We start from the raw sequence: 19,113 nt of genomic DNA on the forward strand, positions 1-19,113 counted from the left end.
AAGGGGCTCGAAACAGTGTTACATACAGTGAGACTTGCAAGGGGCTCGAAACAGTGTTACATACAGTGAGACTTGCAAGGGGCTCGAAACAGTGTTACATACAGTGAGACTTGCAAGGGGCTCGAAACAGTGTTACATACAGTGAGACTTGCAAGGGGCTCGAAACAGTGTTACATGCAGTGAGACAAATTCATGGGGCTCGAAACAGTGTTACATACAGTGAGACTTGCATGGGACTCGAAACAGTGTTAAATACAGTGAGACTTGCAAGGGGCTCGAAACAGTGTTAAATACAGTGAGACTTGCAAGGGGCTCGAAACAGTGTTACATACAGTGAGACTTGCAAGGGGCTCGAAACAGTGTTACATACAGTGAGACTTGCAAGGGGCTCGAAACAGTGTTACATACAGTGAGACTTGCAAGGGGCTCGAAACAGTGTTACATGCAGTGAGACAAATTCATGGGGCTCGAAACAGTGTTACATACAGTTAGACACATTCATGGGGCTCGAAATAGTGTCACATACATTGAGACTTGTATGAGGCTCGAAACAGTGTTACATGCATGGGGCTCGAAACAGTGTTACATGCAGTGAGACTTGTAGAGGGCTCGAAACAGTGTCACATACAGTGAGACTTGCAAGGGGCTCGAAACAGTGTTACATGCCGTGAGACACATTCATGGGGCTCGAAACAGTGTTACGTGCAGTGAGACACATACATGGGGCTCGAAACAGTGTCACATACAGTGAGACTTGCAAGGGGCTCGAAACAGTGTTACATGCAGTGAGACACATTCATGGGGCTTGAAACAGTGTTACATACAGTGAGACACATTCATGGGGCTCGAAACAGTGTTACATACAGTGAGACTTGCTAGGGTCTCGAAACAGTGTTACATGCAGTGAGACTTGCATGGGACTCGAAACAGTGTTAAATACAGTGAGACTTGCATGGGGCTCGAAACAGTGTTACATACAGTGAGACTTACATGACGCTCGAATCAGTGTTGCATACGGTGAGACACATGCTAAAGGCTCGAAACTGTTACATGCAGTGAGATACACGTATGGGACTCGAAACAGTGTTACATACAGAGAAACGGATGCATGGTGCTCGATATAGTGTTACATACAGTGAGACACATGCACGGAGCTTGAAACAGTGTACTTCCTGTATTTGTTAATATGTGTTATGATTTATGATTGAATAAATGATGCTTTGAATATTTGTCATATGTGTATTTACTTCTGGAAGTAACAGGCTGTTATTGAGATGGGGGAGTAGCCGGAGGTTTCTGTAAACAAAACACTTATTTACTTTGCCATATGATATTGATATTAATCAGTTGACCAGGGGTGAAAAACAAGATTTTCGTTCCCACATTTAACTTATACCTACAAACTTCTGTATAAAGGAGGTATCTGTACACACAAATTGTCAAATAAATTGTTTCATTTAACTGTAAATTCTAATTCACTGAGAATACATTGATAAAATCATTTTGTTTTACTTAATTTTCAAATCTTGTGAGTAGGTAAAACACTATTACAATTGAAATGTGACAATAAAACCACTATAACTGTGAAACACAATTGTCCTTAACCATTATGCTATCCTATACAGAATAAAAATGAAAATATATCACATAGCGGCTGAAATATTGTATATAATGTCACCCAAAAAACAAAAACAAAACAATTTTGACGAAAATTGATTTTTGAGATATGGTTGTATATTATGTTAATGTTTCGTAAGGGTAGGATCATTGCAAAATTCTTAAAGACACCAAAATAGTAAAATCATAAAGACGGTCGCGATTACGCCCTGTTTTTGAAATCAAGATCTAATAAAGTTGTTCAACATGCTCATGTAATATATCACATGAAAGTGTTTTTACATGGACCTTTCTACGATGTATATTATTCATTGACGTCTTTGGTAAATGTATCCCTAACAATAAAACAAACATATGAGGTTCAATGAACTACATACTACCTGTGCGTTTCTTTTTTTGAAGAGTGTATATCTGAGTTCAGATTTATAAAAAGCCATACCAATCCACTGGTGGCAATATTTTCAAAGAGCATTGGTGTTTTTAATGAAGAGAGTGTGTATACCTATAAGTGAGCCTACACTATGTAGTCTTGGTTGATCTGTGTTCTTGTCAGCTGTAGTTGATGTACCCGATGTAGCCGAGGTGCCTGCTCCATGCTCTTCCTCTGCACAGGCAACCGAATAAGTTCATCCACTAAGGTAAAGAACCATTTTAATATTTAATATAGTAATATTTAAATTGTGTTAGTATGTCATTGAAAACTTAATATTCCATCGAATTCTGAAATACACAATGTATTTACTCATTTGCTACAAAATGTTCAGTTTTAACATACTATGACATATGTTTACAGGCTATATATAACGATCATAACCCTGTGTCAAAACCCAACTCACCTGCAGTAACAACAGAAAATACAGGATGGTGGCAACTGCGTCTTGCTGGACAGAGTTGTCAGATATTTCACTACATGTGTACACAGGGGTGTTACAAAATCCTCTCAGACGAAATGTCAACATCATTACGGTATATCCAGTGGCTAAATTGTATGACGGATTATGTATCATGGTGTCCCGACGGCTTGTGTCGTTGCCCGTGCTGTCAATCACGGGTTTGCCTGACAAAAATGGCCATCTTGACATAGCAAGAAAAGTGCCGACTTCACCGCGAAAGGATTTCCACTGCTGTAGCATTTTACGAACTTTTCCATTAATTATTGTCTGAGGACAGATTTGTGTGATTTCAGATCGTGAATCCATTTGTGAAAAACACACTTGGAACTACAATACGGAATGTCTGATACCTTCCTAAGTATGACATAAATAAGTGACATTTCACTTCACAGATCTTAATTCCATATTCACATTTAATAACGAGGTGTTTTGAAGTCAGTTAATGACGGGTCCAGATTGGGGCCCGGTGCATGACAGACAGACAAGTCGACATATTCCCACGAGGACCCGTGTTTGGATTAAAGTCCATTGTGTTATATTGAGCGTTTACAATAGTCAGTCCTAGAATACAGTTAATACATTAAATGTTTTTATCATCCATTTTTTTTAAATATGTCGTGCGGGACAAATTTTATTTGTTTTAAAATGAACTATTCAAATCACCTGTTTACATAAGCTGTTGATGATTGTGATAAATATGATGCATGACTATTTGGTATAACTGCGTATAGGATTTAATTCAGGAGAACACGCATTGCAGCTGGAGATACTTTGGAACAATACAGTGACTTGGGTTGGGATGTTTGGTAGTGAAGCGCGCGGGGATGAAGATCTAATAATTAACTCTTGGTGGCATTAAGTCGGACCGTTTTATTCATCCTTAAATATAAAGATATAAGCGATAAAACCCTTTCCATATTCATGTGAAATTACTGTATGCCCAAAGCAGAGTCGATTGTACTATTCCGGCTATATCATGAGCATGTGTGAGCGTGCCGGTGCTTCAACGGTGGTTGGTAAAATAAACGTTGGTTATAATTTGACACACGCAAATTGTATGTCCTATTTACCATAGACCCAGTGTAACTATATCCCTAGAGACAAAGACCCAGTGTAACTGTGTCCCTCAAGACATAGACCCGTAGTAACTGAGTCCCTCAAGACAGAGACCCAGTGTAACTATATCCATAAAGACAAAGACCCAGTGCAACTGTCTCTCTAAAGACATAGACCCAGCGTAACTATATCCCTAAACACATAGACCCAGTGTAACTGTGTCTATAAAGACATAGACCCAGTGTAACTTTATCCCTCAAGACATAGACCCAGTGTAACTACATCCCTAAAGACATAGACCCAGTGTAACTATATCCCTCAAGACATAGACCCAGTGTAACTGTGTCCCTCAAGACATAGACCCAGTGTAACTGAGTCCTTAAAGACATAGACCCAGTGTCACTGTGTCTCTAAAGACATAGACCCGGTGTAACTATGTCCCTCAAGACAGAGACCTAGTGTAACTGTGTCCCTCAAGACATAGACCCAGTGTAACTGAGTCCTTAAAGACATAGACCCAGTGTCACTGAGTCCCTAAAGTCATAGACCCAGTGTAACTGTGTCCCTAAAGACATAGACCCAGTGTAACTGAGTCCCTAAAGATATAGACCCATTGTAACTGTGTCTCTAAAGACATAGACCCAGTGTAACTATATCGCTAAAGACATAGACCGGGAATAACTGTGTCCCTCAAGACTTAGACCCAGTGTAACTGTGTCCCTCAAGACATAGACCCAGTGTAACTGTGTCCCTCAAGACATAGACCCAGTGTAACTGAGTCCTTAAAGACATAGACCCAGTGTCACTGTGTCTCTAAAGACATAGACCCGGTGTAACTATGTCCCTCAAGACAGAGACCCAGTGTAACTATATCCCTAAAGACAAAGACCAAGTGTAACTGTGTCTGTAAAGACATAGACCCAGTGTAACTGAGTCCCTAAAGATATAGACCCATTGTAACTGTGTCTCTAAAGACATAGACCCAGTGTAACTATATCGCTAAAGACATAGACCCAGTGTCACTGTGCCCCTGAAGACATAGACCCAGTGTAACTATATCCCTAAAGACAAAGACCCGGTGTAACTAAACTGACGTCCAAAAGAAACTTTACCAGAGTTTGAAATCACTCTTGCTAAATAAAAAACAACAAAACATACATGCATGAAGTATTGAGAAGATCAATATATCAACATAATCAACACTGAAAATGACAATCATACCGCGACCTAGAATGACGTCAGAGCCCCCCAAAGGTGGGTGTGGTACAAAACTCGAGCTTTCAGAATCATGGACAATAGGCAGAGTACATAAACAATCGCTCACGTTCATTAACAAGTCATTAGTAGCGTGTGTGACCACCAAATGCCGCAATACACGCAAAAACTCTTTGACGCACAGAAAAAGTCAGTCGTCTGATGAGGTCACGTGGGATTTGACGCCATTCTTCTTGGAGGGCCAAGATCAGTTCTTGCCGGTTGGCTGGAGAGTGTGGTCGTTGTCGAACACGACGATCCATCAAGTCCCAGAGGTGTTCGATGGGGGACAGATAGATAGATCGGGTGAGTGTGCAGGCCACGGCAGGTCGGTGACGTTGTTGGCTGCGAGGAAGTTAGTGACAATTCTGGCTGTATGGGCTCTAGCGTTGTCATGCTGATAAATGACATCACGTGGCTGCTGTTGGAGAAATGGTAGGACAACTGGACGAAGAATGTTATCCATGTAACGCTGAGCTGTCAAGTTTCCGTCAACGATGACCAGCGGTGTCCTCTCCTGCCCACTGATCCCTCCCCACACCATGACACTCCCTCCACCATATTGTACGACCTCCTGCACGCAACACGCCGCCGTTCGTTCACCCCTTCGGCGGTAAACACGTTGTCTTCCATCAGCCCTAAACATACAGAATCGACTTTCGTCAGTGAAGACAACCCTCTGCCAGTCACGTCGTTGCCAACGTCGTACAGTCCGGGCCCATCTCAATCGCAGACGACGATGTTGCGCTGTCAATAGCTGTCCTCTGTATGGTCTAAAAGCCATGATTCCATGAGCCCTGAGTCTCCTGGCCACTGTCTGTCGACTAACCCTGTGACCTAAGGCATTTGTCGCCGATGACGTCACTGTCAGGAAGCGATTTCGGAGGTGCAAGGTACGCAAGTACCGGTCATCATGGGGCGTGGTCACCCTGGGTCTGCCTGTTCTTGGCCTGTCAGCGGTCCGCCCTGTCTGTCTGTAACGTTGGATCAAGTTGGTAACGGCAACACGGGAGCAACCGAAGGTTCGTGCAATATGGGCGTGGGTGGCTCCCATCTGTACCATACCCAAGGCTCGTTCACGTTGTTCGACTGTGAGTCGTGGCATTTCTTTTGTGTTTTTTTATCACTGTGGATGTCAGACTTGCCGTTGCAATCGTTTTATACCCTTACCCGCACGTGCATTTGCAGTTGCCCGTGGTGCACGTGTTTTTCCATTTTCGCGTGTTATCTCGCAAACATGTAACAGACGATTAACATTTTCTGCATACACTATTGTTGTATTTAGGTTATGTGTTTTAGATAGACTTCATCGAAAAAAAAATTATACTTTGTCTGAAATTTATATTTTCAGTTGGTAAAGTTTCTTTTGGACGTCAGTTTATATCCCTAAAGACATAGACCCAGTGTAACTGTGTCCCTAAAGACATAGACCCAGTGTAACTGTGTCTCTAAAGACATAGACCCAGTGTAACTACATCCCTAAAGACATAGACCCTGTGTAACTATATCCCTAAAGACATAGACCTAGTGTAACTATATCCCTAAAGACATAGACCTAGTGTAACTATATCCCTAAAGACATAGACCCAGTGTCACTGTGTCTCTAAAGACATAGACCTAGTGTAACTGTGTCTCTAAAGACATAGACCCTGTGTAACTATATCCCTAAAGACATAGACCCAGTGTAACTATATCCCTAAAGACATAGACCCAGTGTAACTATATCCCTAAAGACATAGACCCAGTGTAACTTTATCCCTAAAGACATAGACCCAGTGTAACTACATCCCTAAAGACATAGACCCAGTGTAACTGTGTCCCTAAAGACATAGACCCGGTGTAACTTTATCCCTAAAGACATAGACCCAGTGTAACTACATCCCTAAAGACATAGACCTAGTGTAACTGTGTCCCTAAAGACATAGACCCAGTGTAACTATATCCCTAAAGACAAAAACGCGGTGTAACAATGGAACTCACAAGACTCTTCCATATAAAAAAATTACGTTGTCCAATTTACGACGTCATCAAGTTGCAAGCGCATGTTCGAATCTCCAGAAATGACGTCGTGATAGAACAATGTTTTGTCGTGAAATAAACCACGCTTCGTTCTTCATTGTTCTTTGCGATTTATCGCGTAACCTTCTCCTATAGGTCATTAGCTGACAGGGAAAGATTTGTCTTTCCTACATTAGAGGACATTATGGCGAAAAGACTGTTCTTCAATTTGAATTGATCCACGTTAGCAACAAACACGAAAATCGAAATAAACATAAGGCCATTCAATCCACGGCTGCGTTTATTTCTGTTCCCAATATGACCGTCGCCCACCACAATCTGCATCTATGTGCAGATGCCCTCGATCTGACCGTCGACCACCAGACACTCAAGCCCATCTCTACAGTCACAGTCGTGGCTGGTGCCCCCGGGCACACAGCGCTGCCCCTGACGCTTCATCTGCTGACAGTAGCCGTTCACAAACAGCCTCTTCCGGCCCGGGAGCCAAATCTCGGCGCAGCAGTGGTCCACGGGACAAGCAATCCCGCAGTCCTGGCGTCGAACCGCGAACCCAACAACAACCTTTTGCAAACAGAGCCTACGATAATATGATGCTTTCTTGAGAATACCTTTCTAAGTTCTAACGGTAAAGTATGTCAACATTCTGCGGTATCGTCAGAAATGCATATTTTGGGACTGCTATTTCATCAGAATCAACATTATGTTCTCAAAGTTATTCGACCTAATTTGGCATTTGGTGTTTGGTCTTAAAATTGACTTGGACTTCTGCAAAATGCATATTTTTACGCAATTTACAGACAAGACTATATCACTTGACAATGACGGGTGTTTAAACGTCATCTCATCATATATAAGGGAGCAGTCTGATCGGACTAGAAAGTCTAATCTTCAAAACTGACTCGACGGGGCGACGAGGTTTTAATTTTAACATCAGGAAGGGGACTGCCATAAAAGAGCAATCTATTCGGTTCAAAACACTCATGAAAATAATATTTGATAAAATACAATTTCAACACAGACGTACCTGTAGAATTAAGACGAGGCAAAGAAATATACCGAAAACTGAAAACTGTGTCATCTCTGTAATGGTAAGAGTTCTCGGAGTTATCGAAGACTGACCCTCGTGTTGTTGCTAGGTTACTTATGATTACAGACAACCTGTGACCTCAACATATGTACAGTTTCCATGTAGCAGATCTGTAACCCTTGTTTATTGCGAAAAGAAGAAACTGAGATCATGGTCGTTAATAAACATAACACCGAAACCTATACCTGGACTTCCCGTATTTAAGCCCCAGGCCTAATTACGGAAAGTATAATTTTCTCATTTGAAATATGTTATCCGAAATTAAGCCCAGGGCTCAATTTCGGAAGCTAATGGTTTCTTACCTGAATAGGGGGCACCATTTGCTGAAAAAAATCCGAAACTGTTAAGTTGTTTTAACTGAGAAAATATTAAACTTGAATATTAACTTTGAACAGGACTTGCTGTTTACTGCACATTAGGATTTGCCTGTGTAGTGCATCGCCAACTTTAACTTTCGGAGGGAGTAAGTTATTAATTTAAGAAAGATCACTCCAAAATAAATATCCGAATTTAAGTCCATGGGCCTAAATACGGGAAATCCAGGTATTGTTACCTTTCCTATGCAAGGTGCCATATCGGTAGACAGCAGTATTTTACGATGGTGTAATTTTCTCAGTCGCACTAGAGAGAGAGAGACAGACAGACAGACAGTAAGATAGACAGACGGACAGACGTATATTTACTTTAAACCAAATACACAGATTTACAACAGTCGCTGCGAGCCAGATAAAACAATGCATGCCCATTGACTGTGCGCGCATTCTGTATGAATGAAATCGTTCTCGGGGTACATATTTCCCTACAGACATAATCTGTTACGAAAGACGTATTTAGGTGGTATCAGGGTGACCCTCGTTGTGGTTAATTTCACCATTGAGCACATTTGGGCCCAGATCTAAAGTTGCATGACAGCAGGGAGCTTCCAATATAATACATAGGGCGTAGCTTGCTTTGGGCGTGGTTCCGTGTGTTACGTCATTAAGATCAAGATAGTAGTTCTCTTCCAAAACCTCGTCAAGCCAGATATAAACAACAAACACACAATCTGGCTTCCCCTGTGGCACACGCCGAGGCATTTACTCTGCATGAAATTTTCTTTTACAAACACCAGTGGCGTCACTAGCCTTGATCCATATGATCTCAGAACCACGCCAGTCACCGACACTGTAACATCTTACTGTAAGATACATGCATGTACCAGGTACCATCCATGCTTTGCGGTTCAGAACCATATTCGTCACTGTGACGACATTTGTCTTGCAGCAAGACTGCCAACACCTGACAACAGAAAATGTTCATAACCATAACGCACAGGACAAACATAAAATAAACAGACCGCACTGTAACGGCGACACCACAGGAGAGATTGAACTACCCGGGCTTTACAATTCCTATATATACCCCTCAAGGTTGCGCCCTCTACCGGGAATAACCTCCCTTTATATCTGGCTTTACCTTCAAGAGAAATCAATTTCAGTCTAAATCACTCTGTTCAACCGAATGAAATTTCATGGGAATTAACTTGGTGGAGCTGATTACTCGGCTATCTACTTAAAACAGAGAGAAGGCTGCTGAGTCCCTTGAAGACTTTCTTCGTGGTAGAGTGAAATTACATATATTCAAATAATATTACATTACAAGGTAGATGCAGTCAATGACTTTAACAATTAAATAACACATTAGCAGTCATATAGACGAATCGATATTCTAATTCAGGTTTCATGTTGTGTACATTGATAACGAGCAGCATAACTTCTAAATAACCAAAATATTGAAATAATAGTGATTTACCTAATTCAAGGTTCTAAATTCATATGTGTTAGTAAATAGAATATTCAATAATACACCAGTGTTATAAGATGACAGTGCGGTAGAACGTGTATCACTTGCTATTTATTATTATATTGCTATTTGGATAACTACGGTAGTAACGACTGGTTTGAACGTTTCTGAACATGACTGTTTTGATAAGCGAATTGTGTATTACAATGGATTGGGAAGTATTTTATGTTGTTCTAGGTAAGGCATTTCATATAGCAACTGTTAACATTTACATTCACGGCATTCCAGCGTTACTGATGTATTTACATACTAATGTATTTAACATACTGTATTATGTCAATGCCGTAAACGCTTAACTAAATGATAGACGTAGTATAAGCAATACTCTACCATGAATTGGGAAATTACTCGACTCTGGTCAATCAGAGGCTATTAAATCACAATACTGTCCAGAGTGAGGAAGTTCGCGGGTTCGATCCCTAGACGCGTCATACCAAAATACTTTAAAAGATGGTACTTGTTGTTATCCTGCCTGGTGCTCGGCATTAAGGGACTAAAACGAGGACTGGTCAGCTCGGAGTCAACATAATGTGTCTGAGTGGGTTATTCATGTTAAAAACTGCGGCATGGTATCTCAGTGAGCTAGCACTATAAACTCGGCATTAGTCCGGACTAGTACAAGCAGCCACACACACACACATACACGTGTGATGGGACAGAGCTTTGTGTGACTTCATCATGTATTTTCTTGACACGGTTTGACACAGTATACTGACTCCAAGCCGACCAGTTCTTGTTTTAGCCCCTTAATGCCGAGCGCCAGACATGGTAGCCATATTTAACGTCTTTTGGTATGACGCGGCCGGGGATCGAACCGGACCTTCCGCTCTCCGAGCGGACGCTCTACCACTAGACCACGGAGGCGGGTCGTATGACACTGATATGGAATGCTTCCGTCATACAGTAACAGTATCTAAGTATCAGAGACAAAATAACAAAGAAACCACACCAGCTAGAAGATTAAATAAAACCGCATGAGAGAAACTACACATCTTGTTGAACTTAGCACCAATCAATAAAATAACAAATAATCAGATAACAGAACATTTAGTGCCGTGGGCTTGTGTCAACAACAACCGAGCACGACATGGTCTTTGTATCGACCGCTACCTGAGACTGTGGCCCAGTGTCGTTCACATGGAGAATAAGTGAGTGAGTGAGTATGGTTTTACGCCTCCTTTAGCAGTAGTCCAGCAATATCACGGCGGGGGACACCAGAAATGGGCTTCACACATTGTACCCATGTGGGGACGATTCTGGGCCTTCGGCGTGACGAGCAAACTCTTAAACTAGGCTACTCCGCCATCCCATGGAGAATAAGGTATCTCCCTCTCCAACACGTGTAATACTGCACTATTGACGCTGTGCCTGACTGCAGTGAGCAGAACATTCTAAAATACAGTGTCTCATCACAATGACGACAAAGAGGCGGGATATCATAAACTAAAATACTGTTAATGTGTACTGAGAAGAAGACTCACTATTTGAGTTTAGTGAGAATAGATTCGACACGTGTGTTATGTCTTCGAATCTTCAAGTATAGGGTCTTATACTATAAATAAGTGGTGCACAATGTGTGCACGAGGTGATTCGGGTTACCGTTTTCCCAAACCCCTTGCAAAGATAGGACAGAGCTTTGTGTGAATTCATGATGTATTTTCTTGACACGGTTTGAATTCTGAGAATAGAAATACTTTTCTTTGTTAAACCTGACTTAACAAGCTTATCTGCCATTTCCTTATATTATCTAACACAACCGTGCGATTTTATCCTTAAAAAGTAATTGTCCCCGAAAAAGCTTGAAAAAAACAAATTATGCCACAAAATATACATTGATGCAAAAAATATTTAGGCTTATCGTTTTCATTAAAAAAAAACAACTGTATCGCTGAAATTGCATTGAAAGCATAAATTAAACAAATACTTTCCATACATTGCATTGGCGCCTGTAACGTGTTAATAACACGCAGTCTTGTAGATTGCAAAGATTCATATATTCATGCCAAATTAATCAGAAACTTTTCATTAACTTGATTACAATATACAACCAACTTGAGGAGTTGCCTCATATTTTAATCATGTTTTCAGCTGCATGTCTGGTCCATGTTAAAAATAGTAACTATTATACAAGGGAGGCAACTCTATCTTTTAAGCGTCTGCAGGTGCAACACAGAACAGGTAGTATTTATGATGTCAGGACTGCAGTAACATTATGTGAGAAAATGTTACGAAATCATGGAATTATTGTCTATAGCTTGCAGCAATCACATATTTCAATCCACTTAATACCGATTAACTTGCATGTAGAACAGCGATCTTGGTTAACAGCATGCTCTTTTGCAACCACTGTGCTGCGGGAAGACAGATATTAAGCCTAACTTAAGCCAATATGTGATTATTCCTACAGATGAAATTGAATCAGTTAATTTGTAATTGATAATATGTTTAACAATACCGGTACCATTCTCTGAAGCAAGCGATTAGAAAATTTTCTGGTAATTTTCTCAGAAATAATTCCTCGATTCACTAAGTGTCTACCATGCAAACACATGCATGCATAATTTGCCCCCTACCCGCCTCGCGGTGAATATGCAGAACTAAGAAATAGTTGGAAATAAATATACAAGATAATATAAAATGTCATTTGGTTGCACAAGAGAGAGTTAATGTCATTAATCAAAGTAAGTTTTGGTGGTTTGTCATTTTTTATCCCCCCGGCATATAATGCGGGGGGATATAGCGATCAGCCAGTCTGTCTGTCCGTCCGTCCGTAATCATTTCCTTTTCCGGGCCAGAATTCGAAAACCATTCAGTGGGTAAACAATGTATGCTTCTTAAAGAACATTCAACTGTTGACTCATTACATAGAGAATTGCACATTTACTAGTGGTTACTTTACAGACAGCTGCCCGGGGGATATGTCATCTTTCTGATGACTCTTGTTGAAGTATAATTAAACAATCTAAAGATTTCGAGGTTGTGGAAATTCATATACGATGATGGTACAATGTTGGTACAATTTTGGCCCTATGAATCAGCATGTCAGCATTCAACCAATATTTATCTGTGAAGATAGCGACATTACAATTCTTACTACTTTCAGGGTAGAGAATTCAAACAGTGTACCAAATAAATGGTTTGTTTGTTTGTTTGTTTAACGCCGCATTCAGCAATATGCCAGCTCTATGGCGGCGGTCTGTAAATAATTGAGTCTGGACCACACAATCCAGTGATTGACATCATGAGCCTCGATCTACGCGTTTGGGATACAATGAAGTGCATCAACCAAGTCATCGAGACTGACCACTCGATCCCGTAATACATATAGTTTCCTTTCACGACAAGCATAGCCGCCTCTTAAGGGACGGACCATTTGATTTCTAGCGAGGTGGGCGGGTTAGTTTGTTTTTTTAAAAACACAGCTCATACTTTTGTAAAAATAAAAAACCTCGAGCCATCTGCTTGAAAAAAAGTAACTTAGCCTCATTAAAAAGTATCGACCGCAATATGGCCATCCTGATCAATACAGAGTATTTCGTGAGCAAAGCCATAATCTTTGACAGAGAGATATCACCTTGAGAGACAATATGTCTGTAACCCTTTATTTTTTATAATCATTTCAAATCTAACATTTCAAGAGGCCATATCATGCAATTCACTATGTTGTATCCTTGGACAAGGTGACAGACTCTGCTTGTCCAACTGTGTTATGACTGAAACAGTTGTTGACTGATGTGAAATGACCAATAAGCATCGTTTACCCTTACATTGAACAATATATAAAGTCAAATTAAAAACTTCACATTTTTAAAAGTAATCCCATATATGATATACAACGGACAAATGTATCAGAGAAGGTAATTTTTAATAATTAATGTCCAAAGAAGGATTTTAATTAACGGTGGTAACCATAATTTGTTCCAAGCACCTACGGTATTCGGTAATAACATCAACAGTTTAAATCATAAGTCCCAAGCACGAGAATCTGATGGCACACAAGTTCAGTAGCGTGTATGGCCACCATGTGCGTTGACAACTGCCACACAACGCCTCTGCATAGACCTTGTGATGCTTGTGAACACATGATTGGGAAGACGACGCCATTGTTGCTGCAAAATGGTGCCAAGATCTTGCAAATTCTGTGGTTGGTTCTGGAGAGTGCGCAGACTTCTGCCAAGAGCATCTCAGACGTGTTCGATGGGATTAAGGTCGGGAGACCTTGACGGCCAGTCCATGACGTTGACTCCCGCATTCTGAAGGAAATACCTTGTCAAAATTGCTGTGTGGGGTCTGGCATTGTCGTGTTGGAAGATCAAACCGGGTCCATGTGCTGCCATAAAAGGCAGAAGTTCTGGTGCCAGTACCTGGTCGCGGTAAGCAGCAGCGTTGAGGTTTCCACGGATGACAAGAAGCCTGGAACGTGCATTGCCACAGAAAGCACCCCACACCATGACACTTCCGCCTCGAAATCTGTCATCTTCCTGTACACAACACTGGGCGTAACGTTCATGACGGCGCCTCCACACCCTCGACCTACCATCAGCAAATCGAAGATTAAATCGGGATTCATCACTGAAGACGACTTGAGTCCATCGTAAGTGTCGCTGTGCCCACAACTGACGTTGACGTCTGAGTAATTTAGTCAGAATCGGCCCGCAGTATGGCCGTCGTGCTTGAAGGTGAGCAGTTCTCAGACGGTTTCGAACAGTTTGCGCACTCAGTCTACCCCTAAATAGTTCATTTCTGGTTGATGTAGCCGTCAAAAATCGGTCACGGAGGTGACGTAAGACAATCTGACGATCCTCTGCATGTGACGTCGACCTGGCCGAGGGAGATCAGCGGTGGTACCCGTTTGCGTCTGTAAATCATAAACTGTCCGTCGACTACAACCAATCGTCCTTGCGACTTCAGCTACGGACATTCCCGTCTGCAACATGCCGATGGCACGTTCACGTTGCACATTTGAAAGGCGTGGCATGACAAATGGCCGTAAAGGCTTTTGTTTTCTTGTGTTTTTTCTTTTTTTGTTAATGACTGCTAACAAGTATGGCTGAAAACACGTGCGGTATTATGGCCACGTGACCAGTTGCACGTGAAAAACCACTTTTGCCACTATAGTGCTGTGCACATGATTTTGATTGATTCACCTGCACAAAAACGGGTATGTATGTATGTATGTATGTATATAAATAAAAATAGTTTATTGCAATAACCGAAACTGACGAGCAAAAGACACGTTACCAACCAACACTGTTCCTAAAACAGAACAGGACCAATGTCAAGGAAGATGGCCTAAAGTGAATACCCTATATTGCAGTTTTAGATGCATCAGTTGTGAGGATGAAGGGTTTGTTTAGGTCGGGTTATGCAAGGATGGGGGCCGTTGTGAGGGCTTTAGCTTTTCGATTGCCTGTTGGCAATTGTTGGACCATTTAAAAGATGCGTCTTTTTCAGGAGGTTGTAGAGAGGGGAGGCGATGTCAGAAAAGGTTTGCTTACAAGTTTGCGATAATACGAGGCCAAACCTAAGAAATGACGCATGTCATGGACATTTTTAAGGGCTGGGATCTGTGTGACTGAATCTGAAGGAGCGACATGGATGCCATCTTTGCTGAAGATATGCCCTATATGTAGGTGATTTGTTTTGTCGCAAATTAACATTTGCTTGGTTTTAGAGTGAGTCCTGCTTCTTTGATCTCTTTGGAATACTTCCTTTGATTGATTAAATGTTCTAAAAACGTTTTAGAAAAGACATATGCTGAAGACATATTCTAACCCGGACCTTCATGGGTTCATCATCGATGGTAAGAATATATGGTTGTATCTGATGAGTGTGTAAAAGTTAGATTTGGAGACTAAGTAGACCCGGGTGCGACAAAATGTTTCCTTCAGAGCTACCCAGATCCAGATTTGCGCATTGTGAACACTTTAATTTGGTACCAGGACATGACGAGAGACCTATAAGACGAGATCTATACTGAAACGTCGCATTTTACAGTATTAAAGAAGTTGTTATCCATAAAATTGAGTCTATCTTGTCATCCGTCAACTTCTATGTCAGCATATGTTTATATTTTGTGTAATGAATGTTTTACAATTGTTTCAGGGTTCAAAACATTTATCAGTAATAAACTTGGCTATAATTCGAACAACACCTGCGTCTGTCCTTCATGTCAAGAAGCAGTCCCGGTTTCATGCCTATCAAACAATTTATTAATTTAGAGTCTTGTTCATAAATTAGCTGGAATAATTAATATCAGTGTTTGCTGGTATCTATGAAATTTGATGATGTACGTAGGTCTCTACCAAGGCGCCCCTGAAAACATTCCGGTTTCGTGATTTCATAGATGCCGTGAGTGTACACATCGCACCACTTTGTTCAATCCAGGCGAAGCAAAGAATTTAAACTCCAGCATCGATGCAAAGTTAATATTCAAGACTTCAGCATGATACAAAAATACGAAGAAACTGTCGAATGCTTGCTTAATGTTCGGATTGCGTATTATATCCAACACATTCGATAAGTGAGCTCAATGACGTTCGAATAGCCCGCCAATTTCCATGAGACAACGACAGGTGGCGCTCATTCATCATCGCTGAAACTCCCTCCCTTGCTCAAACGTTACCTAAAATTGAACCAATCTGCGCATGTGGCCTAAATATTTGACCGACTTTAATATAAGTTTTCAGACCATATATGGTGAGTATTAGACTTTTAAGCAGATTTGAAGTAAAAACAATCATTTATTTGTATTTCACTTCTCTCAGAACGGACAAAAGACAGCGAGATTGGTTGTTATCTTCTTTCAAAGAAGGGCTCTGTCAACAGTGCTCCATTGTTCTTTATCGGAAGACCGCCATTTTGTGAGTTGACAATTCACTTTTCGGTGTATGCAACAGTGATCGCAGTGTCAGGTCGTCAAAAAAGAAATGTTGCAGGAGTAGATTGTATGTCCAGGTGACGTCTAAGCTATAAAATGGCATGTTTCCGCTCCCCCCATTTACACTACAGACGATGTTGAAACTCGTATGTCAATATCCTTGCGCGCGCAGGTTCATGTACAGCGCAGTCGCAAATGTGTATCTGTCAAATTTCGTCTACAGATGAACCGTACTGCGCATTGAGTAAGAGCTGTAATGCCTGCTAGAACGTATATTCAAAGTAATTAAATATGAACAGAAAGTACAGCGATTTGAACTGTAAAAGCACACAACGAATATTTTATTCTTTAACCAAATGTCCCTATCGCGAAAATCATTATAGAAACTCCATTGCATGTGCTTGCTATGCTTTCAATAGATCAAAGTCTGAACAGGGGAAAACTTGGGATGTTTTATTGGCATTGCCCCAGATATCCCATTTTACAAATGCATCTGGATAGGAAGAAATATTTGTGGAAATTTAGGATAGATATATATGTAAATAGATCTGGTACTACTTATGGTAGTTAATTATACCAAACACTAAGAAGTCGAAACTCAGCTCAACATTACCATTAATATGAATTGACAAAGTTCCCAACTTATTGTAAAGAAATTAAAGATCCACATAGATCTACTGAAATATTTATCATGTTATTCATGTTAAACTGTCTGATGTGATAGATATGCCATGTATAATGGCTTGAAGGCAAATAAAAAGCAAACAAAAACAAATTAATGAAGGGGTGGAAAGTTCAGTATTGATAAATCAACCAAAGAATATCATATATTGATAATTAATATCAAAATTACTCACCCTGTACATGTCTAGGTAAAAATTAACAAACTTATGCAAAGTATGAATTTGACTAATCCATAAGTATGTTTAAAATTGAATTTTCTGCCATCTGATTTGGTAATCAAACAAATGTAAATGTTTCTGTGTCAGTGAATTAATTTAGTATCTATATTTATAAATTTGTATCTGTTAAGTATGAACATTAAAAAAATATTGATATATCAATATACAATGACACACCTAATTTAATGCAATTGGACCTTAAATATTAAAATATGTTTTTAAGGCCAAACAAGATGTTTTTCATTAGAAATGAAATGTTGTGTTTGACATTTTTTATATATTGTAGTTTTAAATTATGCGGTGTAATCAAGTTATTTTTGGAGGAAATAGTTATGCAAAATGAAACAAATGAAGAACAAGGAGATTTCCTTTTTTAACAATTATTCAAATTCTTGAGTTGTATGCTTTAATATATATATTTTATAACACACACAGCCAACAAGACATGAGCTTTTTATTGAAGGTGTATTGTAAATGATTAGGACATACAGTGCATGTGGTCAATAATAAACACATATAAGTTGTTTAGGAATTTAACCAAGCTGTTATTCCTTTTGCCCTTGAAGCAGGAAGGTATCTTTGGTTCTCTTCCAGTGAAAAGTTTTCAAAATCTTGGAAATTTGGCATGTGCAAGTACTTTAAGTTCATTTAGTCCTTTCATTTCTCGTAATAAAATCTCTCTATCTGTCTAGTGCTATTATCATGATGTAACCGAGGCTTGAAAGGTGTATCATGTCGCCCCTACCTGCTAATTTTTGTTTGTTGTTTACGCTGCAAACAACAATGTTCCAGCTGAAGGAAGGCAGTCTATAAATATTTGAGTCTGGACCAGACAATCCATGAGCATCAATCTACGCGACTGTAATACAAAGACTTGCATCAACCAAGTCAGCAAGCCTGACCACCTTATCCCGTTGGTTACCTCTTACAACAAGCATGGGTTCCTGAAGACCTATTCTATCCCGGATCTTTACGGGTAACCAGCATTAGAAATTGGCACTAGTCCTGTAGTCCTTTCCAAACTGCCCAATAGTTATAAGGACTAGTAGATGTGACATATTTGTTATTATATAATATGAGGGATAGGATTTAGTGTCGACTGTTTACTCCCTGTCACAATTCTGGGTAAGAATAGGTCAACCAATGCTGGCTGTAAGATATGACACTATGGATTGGGAGGTCAGATTCCAGACTTGGCTGATTGCATGTCATGGTAATCCGACGGTTTTTGCTCATTTCAATCGATTATCTGGTCCGTACTTCACTATTTACAGGTTGGGGCGATACAGCTGGAATATTGCTGAATGTGATGTAAGAACAAACAAACAAAAAGATTTGGGGGACATTGGTGTCCCATGCCAAGATAGTCAGTTCAAATTTCATATTGATCATGATTATTATCCTTCATTTCTCAGCGTGCCCGTTGGCCTTTGAAACTGCAGTTCTAGTGGACTGGCAGTCCCCCCTAATTTTTGCCAGTCCCAACTTTAAACAAATAAAAGAATGTATGAAAATTACCTGTTTTTAATTATTTCAACATAATGTTCAGTGCAAAGACATTAT

General features: G+C 40.3%; 1 protein-coding gene across 3 annotated transcripts in view; it reads left to right on the forward strand.

Moving 5' to 3' along the window:
* Nucleotides 1-16,353: 16,353 nt before the first annotated feature.
* Nucleotides 16,354-19,113, forward strand: part of LOC124117089 (DNA-binding protein P3A2-like) — a 38,186-nt gene continuing 35,426 nt past the window's right edge. The window contains exon 1 of one of the 3 annotated variants that reach the window (XM_046478797.2): nt 16,354-16,467. The gene's annotated coding sequence lies outside the window, so the exon portion shown is untranslated. The other 2 variants (XM_046478800.2, XM_046478799.2) reach the window with 2 other exon arrangements.

This window comes from Haliotis rufescens, unplaced genomic scaffold (genome assembly GCF_023055435.1).
Source record: "Haliotis rufescens isolate VD_foot unplaced genomic scaffold, xgHalRufe1.0.p SCAF_22, whole genome shotgun sequence".
NCBI classification, from domain to species: domain Eukaryota; kingdom Metazoa; phylum Mollusca; class Gastropoda; order Lepetellida; family Haliotidae; genus Haliotis; species Haliotis rufescens.